This window comes from Cardiocondyla obscurior, linkage group LG04 (genome assembly GCF_019399895.1).
Source record: "Cardiocondyla obscurior isolate alpha-2009 linkage group LG04, Cobs3.1, whole genome shotgun sequence".
Classification (NCBI taxonomy): Eukaryota; Metazoa; Arthropoda; class Insecta; order Hymenoptera; family Formicidae; genus Cardiocondyla; species Cardiocondyla obscurior.
In genome coordinates, this window is record NC_091867.1 from 4,493,476 (window position 1) to 4,509,224 (window position 15,749).

The window sequence follows — 15,749 nt, forward strand, 5'->3', positions numbered from 1 at the left end:
CGCATTCACAAGTACCGCTCTCGTATACGATCTTCCTTGACTCCGTTTCTCTTCCTTCATCGAACAAGTCACTCCGCCATTTCCTTGTAAGCTATAGTAGTGCGAAACTAATTACTATTCATGTCACGAGCAGTTCCCAGCCACGCCCGCACGGAGCAATGTAAATAAATTATTATAGCGAGCACATGAAAAGCCATAATTTTGTTTCCGCCAACATTCTCATTTTTCTCTTAAAAAAAAAAAAAAATTGAAGACGCGGTCTTTCACCTCTGACTAAAAATTGTCGACGATACGATTAAAAAGTTAAGAAGTTCAAGTAAAAAAAAAAAAAGAAGATGCGGTTTGGGCACACTGCCAAACTCACGTGTGTCGTACAAAAATAGGGAACTCTTGTCCGGCGAGACAGTTTTAAAAGCGCGTATCTACGAGGTACAGTGCTTTACTAATATTATTGAAGTTTTGTTTTCATAGTAAATGACGTGAAATTAAGCGCGGAGAGATAATAACGAAAGCTGGTCGCGCAAAGTGTAATTAAGGTATACGCTACCGATATCTTTTGAGATAATCTTACTTCGTGAAAAGATAACGAGCGCTGCTTTCCCTGGTCGCGGGGTTAATGAAGATGGCCGTTCTAAACTAATGTTCGTTCCTATTTCTTTGTCAAGACGGCTCTTACGTCGGAATAAATTTGCATTATAGATACTATTTTCTAAGTATTTGCGCAAACAACGAGCTTTTGTTTTTTTGTAAACACGCGAACTTTTTGCCATCGTGCGTTTTTACATTCGGGATTTCCGGGAGGCGCTCATTTTTATTCCAATGTAAACGAATGAATTCCTCATAAAGGATAGGATAATACTGAAATGGTACATATAAAATCGCAGTTATACGCAAATCTGCTTTTAAATCCGACATCTGCCGCGCTTAATTATAGCCCAATTTCCATCCGTTATTTTTTCACGTAACAGAAGAACTTGTCACGAGAGATATTTATAAAAATAGCAAACGTATACTTCATTGTTCTAAATTTCATATCTACGCGGGACTAGTGTTTCTTAAAGTAACAAAGAATAGTGCGCAATGTAGTTTTAAATGAGCACGGACAACGGCTAGCATAACGAGAGGATTACGAAACTCTGATTTAGCGAAAAATATATAAAGCAGAAAGATCGCGGAATTGAGTTACGCTAAATGAGATATCAAGTACGAGAAACAGACAAAAACACAACTGTTTGAATATATATCATCGCGTAAATTATATAATGAAAGTTACTCGTAATTTTTAAACTTGTATCGCAGAGGAAAAGTGACGATTGCCTCCGGGAGGAAAGTGGCGAAACTCATTTACGATGCTAATTACTTCGAACAATTAATTAACTCAGTTATATCAAACTGAATAGAACTTATTGGTCTGCTCGCTTGAGAGGTTCATTTTATATACCTAAGCTCGGTGCGTCCTCGGTGCTTTGCATAAAAGGGAGTAGCAAGATGCTAATTGCCTTCCCACGTAAGAAAGTTTCGCCAGAAACATCGAGCTCTCGTGGAAAATATTATTAGCTTTAATCGCAGCTCGATAAACATGCCTCCCCCAGTCGCTTTGCAAACACTTGCAATTAAATGAATGTGCAACGAGAGTCGGTGAAGAACACGCGGCAGACAGGATAGCCTGCTAAAATCTTGCGCGATACAAGCAATTCCAGCGCCAGCGCCGCGCGATCCCATTTATTTTCAGCTGTCAATAAAACGCAAATAAATTCCCGCTAGTTTTGCGGAGGCTAAATATATTTCGCTTCAAATACCTCCGTGGCATATCCCCGGTAACAGTCCCTGAGTTTTGTTCGCGAAGGGATTACGCGCTGAAATTTCGGCATTCTCGTTTTTCTCGCGCAAAAAACAAGAAACGCGGAGGGTGCATGTTCATCGCGCGTGTTAATAAGCGCTATCAGCGCATTTCGATAATTTAAATTAACGAGAATTTCACGTCCCATTTTAAAATAATTATGAATGCACGTGACGGTAATAGAAGACATTAATATTGATATTTCTCCACGCGTAAAAACATTGCTTTAGCATCCCGTATTTAAATGAAATTAATATAAGTTTGTATCGCGAGAGTCTGAGCGTTTGTACAACGTGGTCCCATATGTCCACATTACAACATAATAGAGAATGCGGCGCAACGTCTGCCGAGAACTTTGCTACGTGATTTGTTAAGGAGATGAGGCTGTACGTTGCGATTTAACTTTCGTACGCTGGAGAAATGTAACAGCATGCCGTATAAAATCAATGTACACGTGAGTCAAGTATATTAAAGTCAGATATTTCAAACGTTCTAATATAATACAGATATTTAAGTTATTTGCGAGCAAAAGGAAAACGTTTTCATGAGAAATTACTTATATCGCAGCAAAAATTTCAGTCTTAAGTGGTAAAGGCACCTGCTACTTATCCACTTGATATATATCTATATTTTTAAAACGATAGTTACTTTTGAGTATATACGAAGCGAGCAGAGATATTTACAAAGCTGCGGGAATATATGGTAACGTCTGACGAGCGCGACGAAGCGTGCATTCAAGCAATTGAAGTCAGAATTAACGTTCTGGAAAATGTTGAAAATCCAAGAGGCGTGATGATAAACGTCAATTTGCTTACAACGAATAGACTTTCCTCCTCGTTGCGTCGAGGAAAGATTGTCATCGAGCGTTTAGGAAATTTATGGAGAATTAGAGTACGGTAAAAACGCAAGCGCGTTCGAGATATTCTATTTAAATCAAGTTTTACGCGTGAATTTATAATGAAAAATGCCGTGTCAGTTTAATTCGCGCGTAAACGCAATAAAAGCGAAACCAAAACTAATAACAAAAATTAAACAAAATCCCTCGTATTCTTGTCACAGTTATAACAGCAAAGCACATTGTGAGATTACGTGAAAATGTCTCGCGGACTCTCGGAAAAGGGATCTTTTCGCGTAAAGGGTTGGAAGAAAATAGGAACAGCGGTGTAAACGAAGAAAATAGAAGGATACATACTCTTTAATACAGATTCGTAAAGCTAAGATTTCGAAATTACTCGCGTTCGTGGAACTAAATCGCTTTACAACGAAGATTACTTTCGCGTTGCATTAAAGGGAGGAGATTTTTAAGTAGTAAAGCATTTAATACTGGTGAACGGTTACTCTCCCTCAAGTAACACTTAAATTCGATTCAGACATTTTTTTTTTTTTTTTCTGCAATCCGTGTGGAACGGCACAAGTTCGAAGTGCGCCTAAGCTAGCCCCTGTCAGAGAAACCTTTGAACTTTTACGATCGTTAATCGGCGCAGCCCTTCACTCTCATCATTTTCGAAACTATCTTGAGCGGCCGAGATGAACACGCCTGAGGACGCTTCGGCTTCAGGCAACCGCAAAACCGCAAGCGAAGGCTTATCGAGTTAAGCCTGGCCAAAATCACGGCTCGCCGCGTCTCGCCCCCGGGCCACAGATATCTTGAGATATTACCAAAATATTCGACAATTCCATCTGGCGGGAGAAAGCCAGCCACGGCGCAACTAAGTGTGATGGCTAATGAAGATAAGAGCGCGAAAGAGAAAAGCCGAAAGGGAGAGAACGTCGAGAATTCTCCAATTAAATCCAGTGCCCTACCAATTTCTTCCATTTTCCCTCTCGCTCGTATTCCTTCGCCCTCCCGCGTTGCGTCACTTCATCCCCCTATGACCGTTATTCCAGAATCCACTGTCTCCTTTTTCCTCATTTTCTCTCTGTTCTTTTGTTACCTAATACACTGCTGCCTACGACAGAAATCTAAATCCCCCCTCGATAGCACGGATACTCTGGGTAGTAATTCCGGATTTGTAAATCGTTTTACGTGGAAGCATTTCTTTTGCTCGCCACCAAATAAATTGCGTTCAGGTACATCTCAATGGGCGGATAAAGCTGTTAGAAATGTTGGCCTACCGACTATCTCAATCACTAAAACCCCTACTGTTTCTTGCCTTAAAAAAAGCTGTTCTAGAAACGTGATATCAAATATTTCGCGGAATATATTTGTTAGATAATATTGATGACGATTTACGTTGCGATATTTTCAATAATTAAAGAATGTATTTTTTTTTTTAATTTACAATATTCCGTTCTGTACAGGGCAAAAATGCAATTTAACGGCGTAGCGATTGCGTCGTCATCGCGATACAAAATCAACGTTTCACATAGCGTACGCTTTCGAAATATCGCCACACTCTACGAGAAATAATCGAAGCACTCGGAACGCTGCGCAGGTAGCGTAGGTCCGATAGGGCGGACTCGCGAAATTTCATTTTTGTCCGATGAATTCACTTCCGGGATAATGTACGCGGGTGCGCACTTGCGGGTGGCGTGTATAAGAGCGGATAAAAAAAAAAAAAAAAAAAAAAAAGAGGAGAAACTGATAGAAGGGAAATGGGACGGGGCGGTGGCGGAAAATAGGGTGGGCTGCGATAGGATGGGTCGCGTGTGTAGGCCAGAATTGTGGGTGCTCCGGGAGGGAACCGGGACGCGCGGAACGTGATTAATCGATGTTACCGAGCTAGACGAAGCGAAAGAGGGCGCCGTGACAAAGGTCGACTTCGCCATGGCGCCTCCACGCATAGCGCCGTCGGATTACCGGGACGGTAACGAGTTAACGACGAAGGCCGGCTCTCGTCGACACGACGCAGGCCATTACCCATGACAAATACTGCGCTATGACGTTGACTTTTTCTTTTCGTCCGCTCCGTTTTCCGCCCGCTCTTCTTCCACCTCCCTCCCCCTCCCCCTATCCGCCCGTCGTCGTATCATTCCGCGTCAGTCGAGGCGACACCCGGCTGCGAAAATGAATTTTTGCTAGGCAACGGACTTTTGTGTGCCACGGAGATGCTAAGCCCGACCATTAGCGCGACCCGTATCTCATGCCAGTTGCAGAATTACCGGCCACGGTTTCTTATAATATACCTTAGAAGCGAGGAATTTACCTAGAATAGCTTCGGTCTATTCCCTTTCGAAAGACCAGCGACGTCAATTGATCAGAAAATATCGGTCGTTTCTTAGAATTTACGTATACCCGAGCGACTTTATACTTGTGACAAGAAATCAGGGAGGTATTCGATCGCGTTGATTGATAACCGCATTTTCGTAAGAATTTTTCGTTACCAGCTAGAATTCCCGAACGCCGAACGTAATTCTCATCAAGGGGCTTTACACTCGGCGAGGATCCGTTCGCCAAGTCAGAATCGTAATTCGACAAGTTGTCAAATAAACTAATAAATTGGAAAACGATTCTTAACGCTTAACTTCTTTAATAGGTTCTCACAAAAATCAACACGTTGAATATTAAACAAACCGAAATACATTGCTATAAAAATCTGCAATGTTTAATATAGAATTTTTAATGGAGTTTAATTATTCAGCGATATATATGCAAAAGCTACCTTCGGGCAATATGAGACTACATCGTTATGTTGTGGAAGCCCCAGTAAACCTTAGCGGTACTACGAGTTCATATTATCATCCTTAAAATATGGAGGAGTCGGAGAACGCGCACGGCATAATTGGAAATACCGAAGCCCACTTGAAAATGTCGATAAATCCCTGATACCTCGCCGCCTCGCCGTGGTCGTGACGCAAATCCGATTCGAGGGATGCGAATGAAGTTGAATGAGACGGGCGAGAACAAGTATAGCCCGGCGATGGCAAACGGGGGAATGAACAAGGGACTGAATGGAGTAACCGCGCGTAACACATGTATCGTTGATTTGATGAATTTCAATTCCGTCGCACGCAAATAAACAGAGTAAGAGTAGGGCCGAGGGGGAGAGAAAAGCGCGCGAGAGAGAGAGGTTGAAAAGAGGTAAAGATATTGTATATTATACTATTATTTTTACGAATCCTACATCATTTTTTAATAATGACAAACTCTTTGACGGACACGAAATATATTTTTCGCCAAAATTGGACAGGGTAAGCAATTAGAGAGTTAATGTCGGAATTTCTGAACGCTGATTTACCTCAAAGTATATGTATCGTGAACAAAAAGTTGCTAATTAAGTATTTTACCGATTTTTTTTTTTTTAATATATTATATAAAAATATTTATATTAAAAAATTCGAAATGAGATTAAATATGCATGTAACGTGCTGACTTAAATATATATCAATATATACTTTATATTTATACAACATGACGCAGAACCCAATTCGCGCTTTGACGTCATATTTCACACACGTACGAGTTGCGCAATGGTATTTACAGCGATATGAGAATCGCAGAGAAGAAAAAAAAATTTTTACGTAAGAGACATTGTACCCGTATCTATCGAGGTGGACTAGTAATTATTTATTCACACAACCTAAAGTTCTGCACGGCTAAATGCTTTTGCGACAGAAGAATTATTTTATTAGCGATACCTTTCTTCGCGTACCCATTTACTTACGATATAGATGTCAACATGAGCTTTATTACAAACTTTCCCGGAGAGATAACGAAGCAGAAATAGACATGAATAGCATGTTCACTTCCTTTTCATATACTGCTTGGAAAACTAAGGAGCGATACACGCGACTTTTACAGTTGGCATAAAAATAGAATTTACAGCGATGTTTCGAAGTATCTACTGCGACGTTTTTAATGTTTATTTTATACTGCTTGTGGTACTTTACGCTAACTGGACGACGTAATCTGAATGATTCGTTATCTATACTGCATTCTTTATGCATCAGTGGAAACACCCCAGGTTCTTTTCCGACTTTATTTTAAAAATACATTATTAAAAAAATCCATGTGACTTACCGGATGATGCGCAGCAGCGGAGTTGATGTAGCTGGCGGTGACTGTAACATAAAATTAAAAAAGATTAATTGTAGATGTCGAAAATATCCATTGTTAAAAAAGTAAAATGTACGTTTGAAATTGATTTTTACCTAAAAGTTGCTCCGCTGATGCATGTTGCCCTTCCGGGGCCTCCTCCTCCTCTCAGATGGGACGTGACGAGTCGTCCTTCCGCGCACTGGACACTCACGTCTGCGACCGAGTGACTTTAATCGCGTAAACTACTTTAAAAGAGAAAAAAGAAGTATTTCACTTACAATCTTGCGCGCGACCTTGGACGACACACGCGTTTTTAACTTTGCGTAGCAAAAATCGCCGATTATTCAACGGCACTCACGACGCGCGACGATTTGGTTACAGTTTGTATGTTTTATAATTTCGGCAACGAGGACACTTGGTCACTCTTTCGGACAGCGGCGACGAAGGCGCCTTTCTACCTTCGGACTTCCTTCGAAATTGTTCCTAGAACAATGAAAGATTTGGATTAAAAACTATCCTGGAATACTCTCTGCGTAAAAGTCATTGAACAATTACTTTTCTGTACGCATGGCGCTCCGCTATCTCCGTACGCTGCATGTGGACCGCTCTGTGCTCCGATAAGACTACTCCCTGCGTCCTGTGCGGCCCGACTGGCGTGACTGCCGGAGTGGGGGAACGTGAGAAATGCGAGTCGCGCAGCTAGCTCGCTCGCTCGAGCGCCCGTGTTTATGTTTTGCTCACATATAAGCTCACCTATAAGCTTACCTATAAGCAGTTCAACACATTTTAAAACATCGAATATTATATGTAATATTCACTCCCATTTATCGCGAATTGTAACCATTGGACATGTCGCGATATTCGTTAGTTAAGTAAATTATTCGTAACTCATTTAACCAATTCAAAGAAAAGATTATAATTGATATATAATTGTATATATGTATATGTTACAATAAAAGATTAACAAAAAAAAGCAAGTATATGTAAATGACGCGCGCGAAGAGTCGTTTTTATTTTATTAGAATAAAAATTTATGCTTACTCTGGGGGTTGCGTGACGGGATATCTCCGGACCGTATTCTTCTTCCACGCGGGAAGTCCTCCGCGACGAGAACACTTTTTGCTTCTGCTCTCGATCTCAATCTGAAACAGAACAAAAGTTTTTCTTCGTTAATAACATATCTAATATTAATATATTATTAAAACATATAATTCGCTTTAGATGTACTCTCCGCGTATACAATATTTGGCGCGTACAGAGACTCAGTTGCGACGCTCGCTGCGTAGTCAGCCATTATGCGGGGCGCGTCGGTGTGAACATTGCGCGCGAATCTCGGACTCAATTGAAGTTACTGTAAGCCGCGCGATTGTCGCAGGTCGAGCGATTGTAGATCGAACGGCGCCAGCTGTGTGGTCGGCCGACGTATGGTCAGCCATCATGCGCGCGAAAGCGTCGCCGTGCCAACGACCTCGACTACTCGCTCCTCCGCACAGCGTGTAGTTTAATGATAATATATATATATATTTATTAAAATATTTAAAAAGTCACGTTAAATGCATGAGTTCGTAATTTCTTACTGAAAGCTATTACAATAAATCAGTCCCTTTTTGTTAACGTAGAAAAAGCAGGAGTAAATGACGCAAGCGAAGCGCGCACTTTGTAATGCCTAGTATAATAAATAACCGAGTATGTTTAAACGTTGCAATGAAAGTTCTCGTCTCAAAAGCTTACACTTCTTGTTCTATAATTATTGCCAATTGTGAATGTATAGACACGAGCACAAAGGACAAAGGGGCTAATTGGATTACATACATGTCTGCATTCGTGCCACGCGTTTTTGCCGACTTACGCGTAACTTTTCCAGAACCGTGTGCGAGCGAGTTAAAAATAATTTGCGCGAGCGTACGGAATTAAACGGATCCGCGCAACAGTAGAGCGCGATTTAAATTGGGATGCGCGGTTGCGGTGATACGAATTTTGCAGTCGGACAAAGGCGATCGTTTGCAACCGACAGTTAAATCGATGAAACGATGCCGCTTTTCATTGATTAGAATCCGGCGTTGTTCGGCCTATAGTGCGGCACGTTCAAATCGAGCCCGGCAAACTCACGAAACCGCGAGCTAAACGAGCGGCAGTTGCGTGCTCGATTGCACGCATTCGTAAGTGCGTGCAATTCGGACATACGTCACAACACGATGTGTTGCATATATACATGTGACGCGTACGTCGACGTGCCCGATTGCAAGCCACGCGACAGTGATATAAATTGGATTATAGGGTATGACGTAAACGTTTCAACGGCGTCGCTCGGCTACGAGGCGAGCTTCAAGTGCTGCGCCTTAATGCGTTACCTAAACTAATATCTAAACTAATGATATAGACGCTCGAGCTGGAAAGGTGAACGGCCGAGGCAGAGGGTGAAATCCACGCAATTGGAACCCTCGGTATCATCTGCTTTGCTAACGCAATATTTCTTTGTTTACTCGTTCTCAACCCCAACGATAGACGTCTACACGATACATACTTCCGACGTTTTCCCTTCGAAGCGACGGTCCGGAGTTTTCTTTCCTCTCGAAAGACGACTGAATTTGATTACGCCATGTACACGAAACGGGATGTGAAAGTAGAAAAACCGCTTGACGTTCGTTTGGTGATATCGGCTACTCGATATCGACCACTCTCCAGATATATTGGATAATATTCGTTATTTCAAGAATGATCGGAACTGAGAATACTCGGTGGAAATCAACTGCGATAGTAAGACCACGCTATCACGTAATTTATATGCATGACTGCGAGACGGTATTACCCCGAATCCAAAATATGCCGCGAAAATATATATTCGATATTACTTGGAAAAAAAAAAAAAAAAGATTTGCCGATGGCACTCGCTTCACGTATGAATATTTAGAAAAAATATTCCCAACTCCTTCTAAAAAAATTTTTTTAATATTTTTTTACATTTAACTCTATCATAAATCATTTTACATAAAGATCGTCTAAAAATATAAAAATATTAACATTTCGAAATCTTCCTGAAATAAATAACTCTTTAGCAATTATTTAATAGCAACAATTATCTACAAGTACCATTATCATGTTCATGAAATACTGAAACGCGGCATACACGACAATTATTACCCAGGCTTGTTGAAATCTTCCACAAGCCTAATTATATGACGAGAATGTTGCGCAACGGAATTTTGTTGCACATTCTAAGCCTCTGTGCATTTCCCGACGTACTGACCTATTTCGCTCGAGGTGGTTCTGCGCCGCCCCAAATTATACAGCGACTGCATTTCGGCGTTTCTCAACCCGATAACACACCCGCACCCGACATCCTTGCTACCTGGCGATTGTGCCACAGAATTATGGAAGACCCTGATGAAAAGTTTATCGCAACCGCATACACGATGAGAATATAAACCGCCACGTCGAACGGAAATTTCACATCGCTGAATAATTCCGTTGTGTTATACGCGCATTGTATATAATTTATTCAACACTTTCGAGATAATAAAGCGCGGATCTATAACAGGGGATTAATTTTTTTCCGCGCGATAATCAGCGTTCTTCCGTTTGCTCGCGTCGGAAATAAATTTCAATCGCGATTCCTCTCATTTTACCGCCGCCGTGAATCGTAGATTTTAACCGCGCGAGCAACGACGGCAACAAAAGACAGGGCGGAATGCAATGCACACATGCGCATGCATCTCGTGTGCATCCATTTTGAAAAGAAATGTTCGATACGGCGCGTACCGCTTTTCCTCCCTTTTTCTCCCTATCTCGACGGCAATCGTCGTTGACCGGACTGGGCGAAACTACGCAAATAGTGAGCGAACGATGAAAGTTATAACACTCAAATTTGGGTGGTTGATTTTTATTCCCACCGCTCAACTTCCCTCGGGCTTTCACTCGGACTTTTTCTCGTTATCCTGCCGTATGATTGCAAAGGGTGACGATAACGACCTATTGTACCACTTTCTGCCTCGCGGTAGCGAAAGGGTGCCGTGACATCACATTTTTTTCCAGCGGGACACGTAAAATTTCGACGATAAATATTTCCCGTCATTGGAATTTTTAATTAAAATAAAAATTTCCCGTAAATTAATAATTCCACATGTTTGTTACCTTATTTGGAAATTAATTGCGAGGTATCTTCATTAGCCGAAAAGGGTAGCGCCAAAATAATAACAGGTCAAGCAGAATGACCCGTTCGACGTACTGCCCGGTAGAGAAAATTAAATGTCACGCGTAATGAAACTTTGAGAATCAGATTTTACGCTCGTTCGTGGTACGGTCATTTAAAAGAGCCGGGAGATCGTAAATAGAACGCGTCAGTGATAAAAATGGTAGGAAATACGGAGAGAAAGGACTCGAAAAATAAAATAAAGTAAAAGAATCGAAGGCTATTGGGTGGTAGACGTAGCTTTTCGACCTCGCGTTCCGTTTGATCTTCCCTGAGAGACAAACTTGTCGTCTTCCTATGTCTCGCCAACTTCCTAGCGCGGCATCTGCGCTTGCATTGTAACCTAGTCGCCTGCAGCTACGTTCTCTCTTTCTTTTATCCTTTTTCGCATGCACAATTCTCGCCTACCGCTCTTGCGCGTTTTCGTCGGCTTTTCTTTCTTTCTCTCTCTCTCTCTCTTTCTCTCTCTCGTCGCTTTTACGATTCACATATATATACCTTAGGGTGGACACTGCAACAAGCCGCGCCCGTATCTTTGTGTTACGCGATGCGATAAGAATACGACGTCGTGTGCCGTGCTCGCGGATAAAACTATTAAATGCATCTGTGCAATTTTCGTCCAAAATCCAATTCGACATATGCGATCTCGAGTGCGCCGTTTACACGCCGAAGTAATATGATTTCTGAATTTCTGCTTGAGTTTCAAAAACGTTCGTGGAATACGGTTACATGATGAATATCTGCTTTACCTTTCGTTATCTAAAAATTCTAAAACAATATTCATGAAGAAAAAGTTGGCGCGCTAATATATCTCACAATATTGCGATCCTAACTTTGTGTATTGCCACCGCAGCGAATATTTATTGCTAAATGAATCGCGCAACTGCGCACCGGCACCAACACTCTCATCATTAAATCTGCGGTTTGCTATTCACATTTGCTCGTTATCGTCTGTTAGCGTTCTGCGGAATTTTCCACCGCACAGAAATGAAAATGGCATTACCGAAGCGTGCAAGTGAAGAGAAAAAAAAAAAAAAAAAAAAAATGGGATAATGGTTACTACGATGAATATCACCTGTTTTAGCGTTGCCACAACGTCCGTAATTTCTCAGGCGTGATAAACTATTCTTGGCGTATTTTGATTAAATCTACACATTAACAAAGTTTCTACTATCATAGAAATACGAAGCTGTCGGAATTTCTGGAAATTCTAGTAATTAGCGGCGTATGTAAAATTTTGTTAAGCTCGAATTTGTGTACATTCGAAACTTTTTCATAATCCGGCGCCGAATATTTCTGCATATTTCGCACACAATATTTTAATTTATAACATCGGATTTTTATCAGTTTAACGCTCGCTATGCATTTTCATAATCGTTTCCGAATATGCGAAACGTTTAATTCAATTATTGGGCTTTTATTTTCGAAATGCGCGTTCGCGTTGCTGTAAAGTTTTATTATGTTATTTAAAATTACGTGCCTTATATTTTCTTTGTCGAGAGATATCTGAATCGTTCCGATTACCTAAATAACGGCATTTTACCGAACGAAATCATGCATATGCGATTATTTGTACAACGATAGTCAATACAGTGCTACGACGCGTTAAATGTAAAAGTCGAGCGAAGTGCATTCTATACTTTCGCGTTTGACGTCCCGGTAAATACAACCGTTGCGTCCTGAATTCGAAAGCAAACTGTCAGCACCAATACTCGGTATAAACTGGCATTGGACGTACACCCCGGTAAGAACTCGGGTCTCCGTTTGGCGAATCGATCTTTACATGAGAGCCTTTACGCAAATAGTTTTACGTCACTACATCATCTGCGCCGATACATCTTAATCAATTAGCCGCTGTTAACATCAGGGATTGATTGATTGTTTGATCGTTCGAGAATTAATAGACAATAGAGATAAAATATTTTATACCGTCTGCAAAATGGCAGCAAATAAATACAATTTTTGCACAAATATAAAGTGATAAATTGCACCTTCGATAATTACATACACGCGAGACGAATTCCTTTGGAATTCTAATAACGTCAGGGGTTTCCCATTTCATGCATAGATATGAGCAACTCTATCCAATGATCATAGTAATCGTATCGACGGTTATTATTATTAAGTCGGTATATTAGTAACGTAGATTAATGTCCCGAAGCTTTCATCAGAAGCTTACACGAACTTGATCATTTTTTGAGAAAATTTATATAATAACGTTAATGACGTTTCGGTATAAAACACTCGCGTGCGGGAATTAGATAAGGCTAGATATTCACGCGCAAATGTTTCGCATTCTGAATTGAAATCCGTCGATTACCCGTCGTATCATGGCTCGTCGAGGTCGATTATGCGATGCCACGCACGGCTGCCTCTCGCTAATGCCGCGATCTTGCAGTCCATCGACGTGGCGTAGCCCTCAAAGCACGCAGGTTACAAATTACAGGCACCCCCGGCGCCGGTGCCCTCATGTCGCGACGTAAAATTATGATCTCCCTCTCACCTCCAATTAAGCCGACCGCCCACGCTCGCTTCCCTGTCGGCACTCGATCTTCTGAAAAGCTCGGCGCCGCGCTCCGGTGACGTCAACATGCCGCGGCTCTCAGTTTTGTTTGCCCAGATTTTCTGCGCGCATATTTTATCTCGTTGGAGATACGGTGAACGTTATTTCGATTTTATGTACTCCCGTGACACACGTAATCGTATCGTTAAGCTTCGCGACTTTAGAAAGCCTTCTATCTGATTGATTTAACGAAAACTGATTAATAGACTTTTATGTAAAAAAAAAATAATAATAATTATATATTATAACCCACAATATTTTCAAATAAAAATATCGTCAAGTAGTTCGAAAAATGAATTGAATAAACAGCAGCGAGGTAGAGGAAGAGAACAGATCGATGATGCGTATCTATTCGAAAGGTTCCTATCGATTGGAAATTGCTCTACAGAGCAAGCACAGTGCTTCGAAATGAATGATCCATGTGTAGTCGACAGTGCTAACAACGAGAAACACAAACAGACCTCAGGCTACCTATGGGTCGGATCGCTAGATTTCATTGCGTCGAGATGAGTCACTCCAATCGCGTTCAATTATGGGCGAAGTACTCGAACGGATTAGATCGATCGACATCGTCATTATCCCTTGATGAGTACGAAACTCTTGATGTGAAAAGGATGAACCAGCTATCGTGATATTGTCAGTTCAAATTTCAGTTTCATACACATATTTGTGACCTGTACATCCTCGATGATGTTATATCGATCGTTTCCACGGGTATACGAAATTGAATGACGTACAAAAACTTACTCGAACGTTCATTATATTACACTAAATGATTACGAAATTTATACAGTTGCTATCATAATTAAAAATTAGAAGATTTCATGTTTTACGCACGGATTATTTATACCTCAATTTCGCATACTCTGTCTATGACGAAAAAAAAAATATAATTTCGAATTTTATGTTCGGTTAAGTGAACCGTTTTTTGAATCCCAAAATTAACAAGCTTATCTGGAGAAGGAGTGAGACAAGGGCTGGATTGTTAACCATACGTGGGAACGGACAATACGCGAAAACAGGATCAGTCTGATCGATTTTAGCACGGAACTCGGTTCTCGATACGAAGCATGTCAACTCACTGTAAATAATGACGTACATGGTTTTGCGACAGACATGCATCAATCTGACAAACCTGTAACTGGCGCTCTCAGGTTTATTTTAATTAATCCATTAACTGATTCGAGGAATTACCAAAATTGCGTGAATAGAGATTTGTTGTTCGCAATCAACGAACTGCATAATAGAGTACGCGCTTTACTTTGACGTAGAAAACTAAATTAGAGATTTATACTATAGGTATGTCGGTGTCGTGTTGTATTATCGGAACTTTTTCATTAATATTCTAACATGTAAAGACAACAGCTGCAATAACAAATTTAGTAATATGAATAATATTATTAAAAAAATATTAATTTAAGCTACATTATTTTAGAATCAATAACAATTGTATTTAGCTTTACGAGCATTAAGCAGTAAAACAGTGATAGAAAAAACTTTTCAATATTCTATTAATTTTGTTAATGTTGCAATGGTTACCAATCGTAATATATTAAAGCGAACTGAACAGGTTGCGCGTTATGTGCAGCAAAATAATTAAAGTATCGGTCAGTGTGTTATAACTAAAACTAATTCTCATTTCTCATCACAACGCGAACTCATTAGTACGTAATTAACAGTTTGTTTAAAACGATGAGCTTCGCAGAATTAAATGATATTGAATGTAACAACGCATATAGTTTAAATGCATTATCTCTCATTAATTGAACTGGGCTTTTATAAATTATAAATTGCAATACATTCCGAGCCAGGGAAAATTCGAAAATAGTATTAAACAGTCCGGGTGTATTTCTTCTTCGGTTTTGTTTTTATCTCCTGCTGAATAATCTCTATGCGTGTCTAACATACTTCAGCATCCCGTAACTTTTTTACTTTTACCGACACCGGAAAAAGCAATACCTCGCATTCGAACTCAGCATATTTGAAAACTCCCCCTCGTCCTAGAATGCAACTATTCGTAACTGGACGAAGTATACAGTGCGTTGAGAAACTTCAGACTTCACCGTAGGACAGTAATATTTTTCTGTAAATTTTACAATTCTTCTCCTTTTTTTGTTTTTTTTTGTTTTGTTTAATTGTAAAAATTTTTACTGGCAAACAAATTTCCTTCTTTCTACCA

General features: G+C 40.5%; 1 protein-coding gene and 1 long non-coding RNA gene across 14 annotated transcripts in view; one reads left to right on the forward strand and one right to left on the reverse strand.

Moving 5' to 3' along the window:
* Nucleotides 1-7,018, reverse strand: part of LOC139102323 (uncharacterized) — a 33,915-nt gene extending 26,897 nt beyond the window's left edge. The window contains exons 1-2 of the long non-coding RNA XR_011545682.1: nucleotides 6,932-7,018; nucleotides 6,801-6,841 (exon numbers count right to left, since the gene is read on the reverse strand). This is a non-coding gene — a long non-coding RNA (uncharacterized lncRNA). The remainder of the gene's footprint in view (nucleotides 1-6,800; nucleotides 6,842-6,931) is intronic.
* Nucleotides 1-15,749, forward strand: part of Rg (A kinase anchor protein rugose) — a 266,288-nt gene that overhangs the window by 133,973 nt on the left and 116,566 nt on the right. The gene's annotated exons all lie outside the window — the stretch shown is intronic.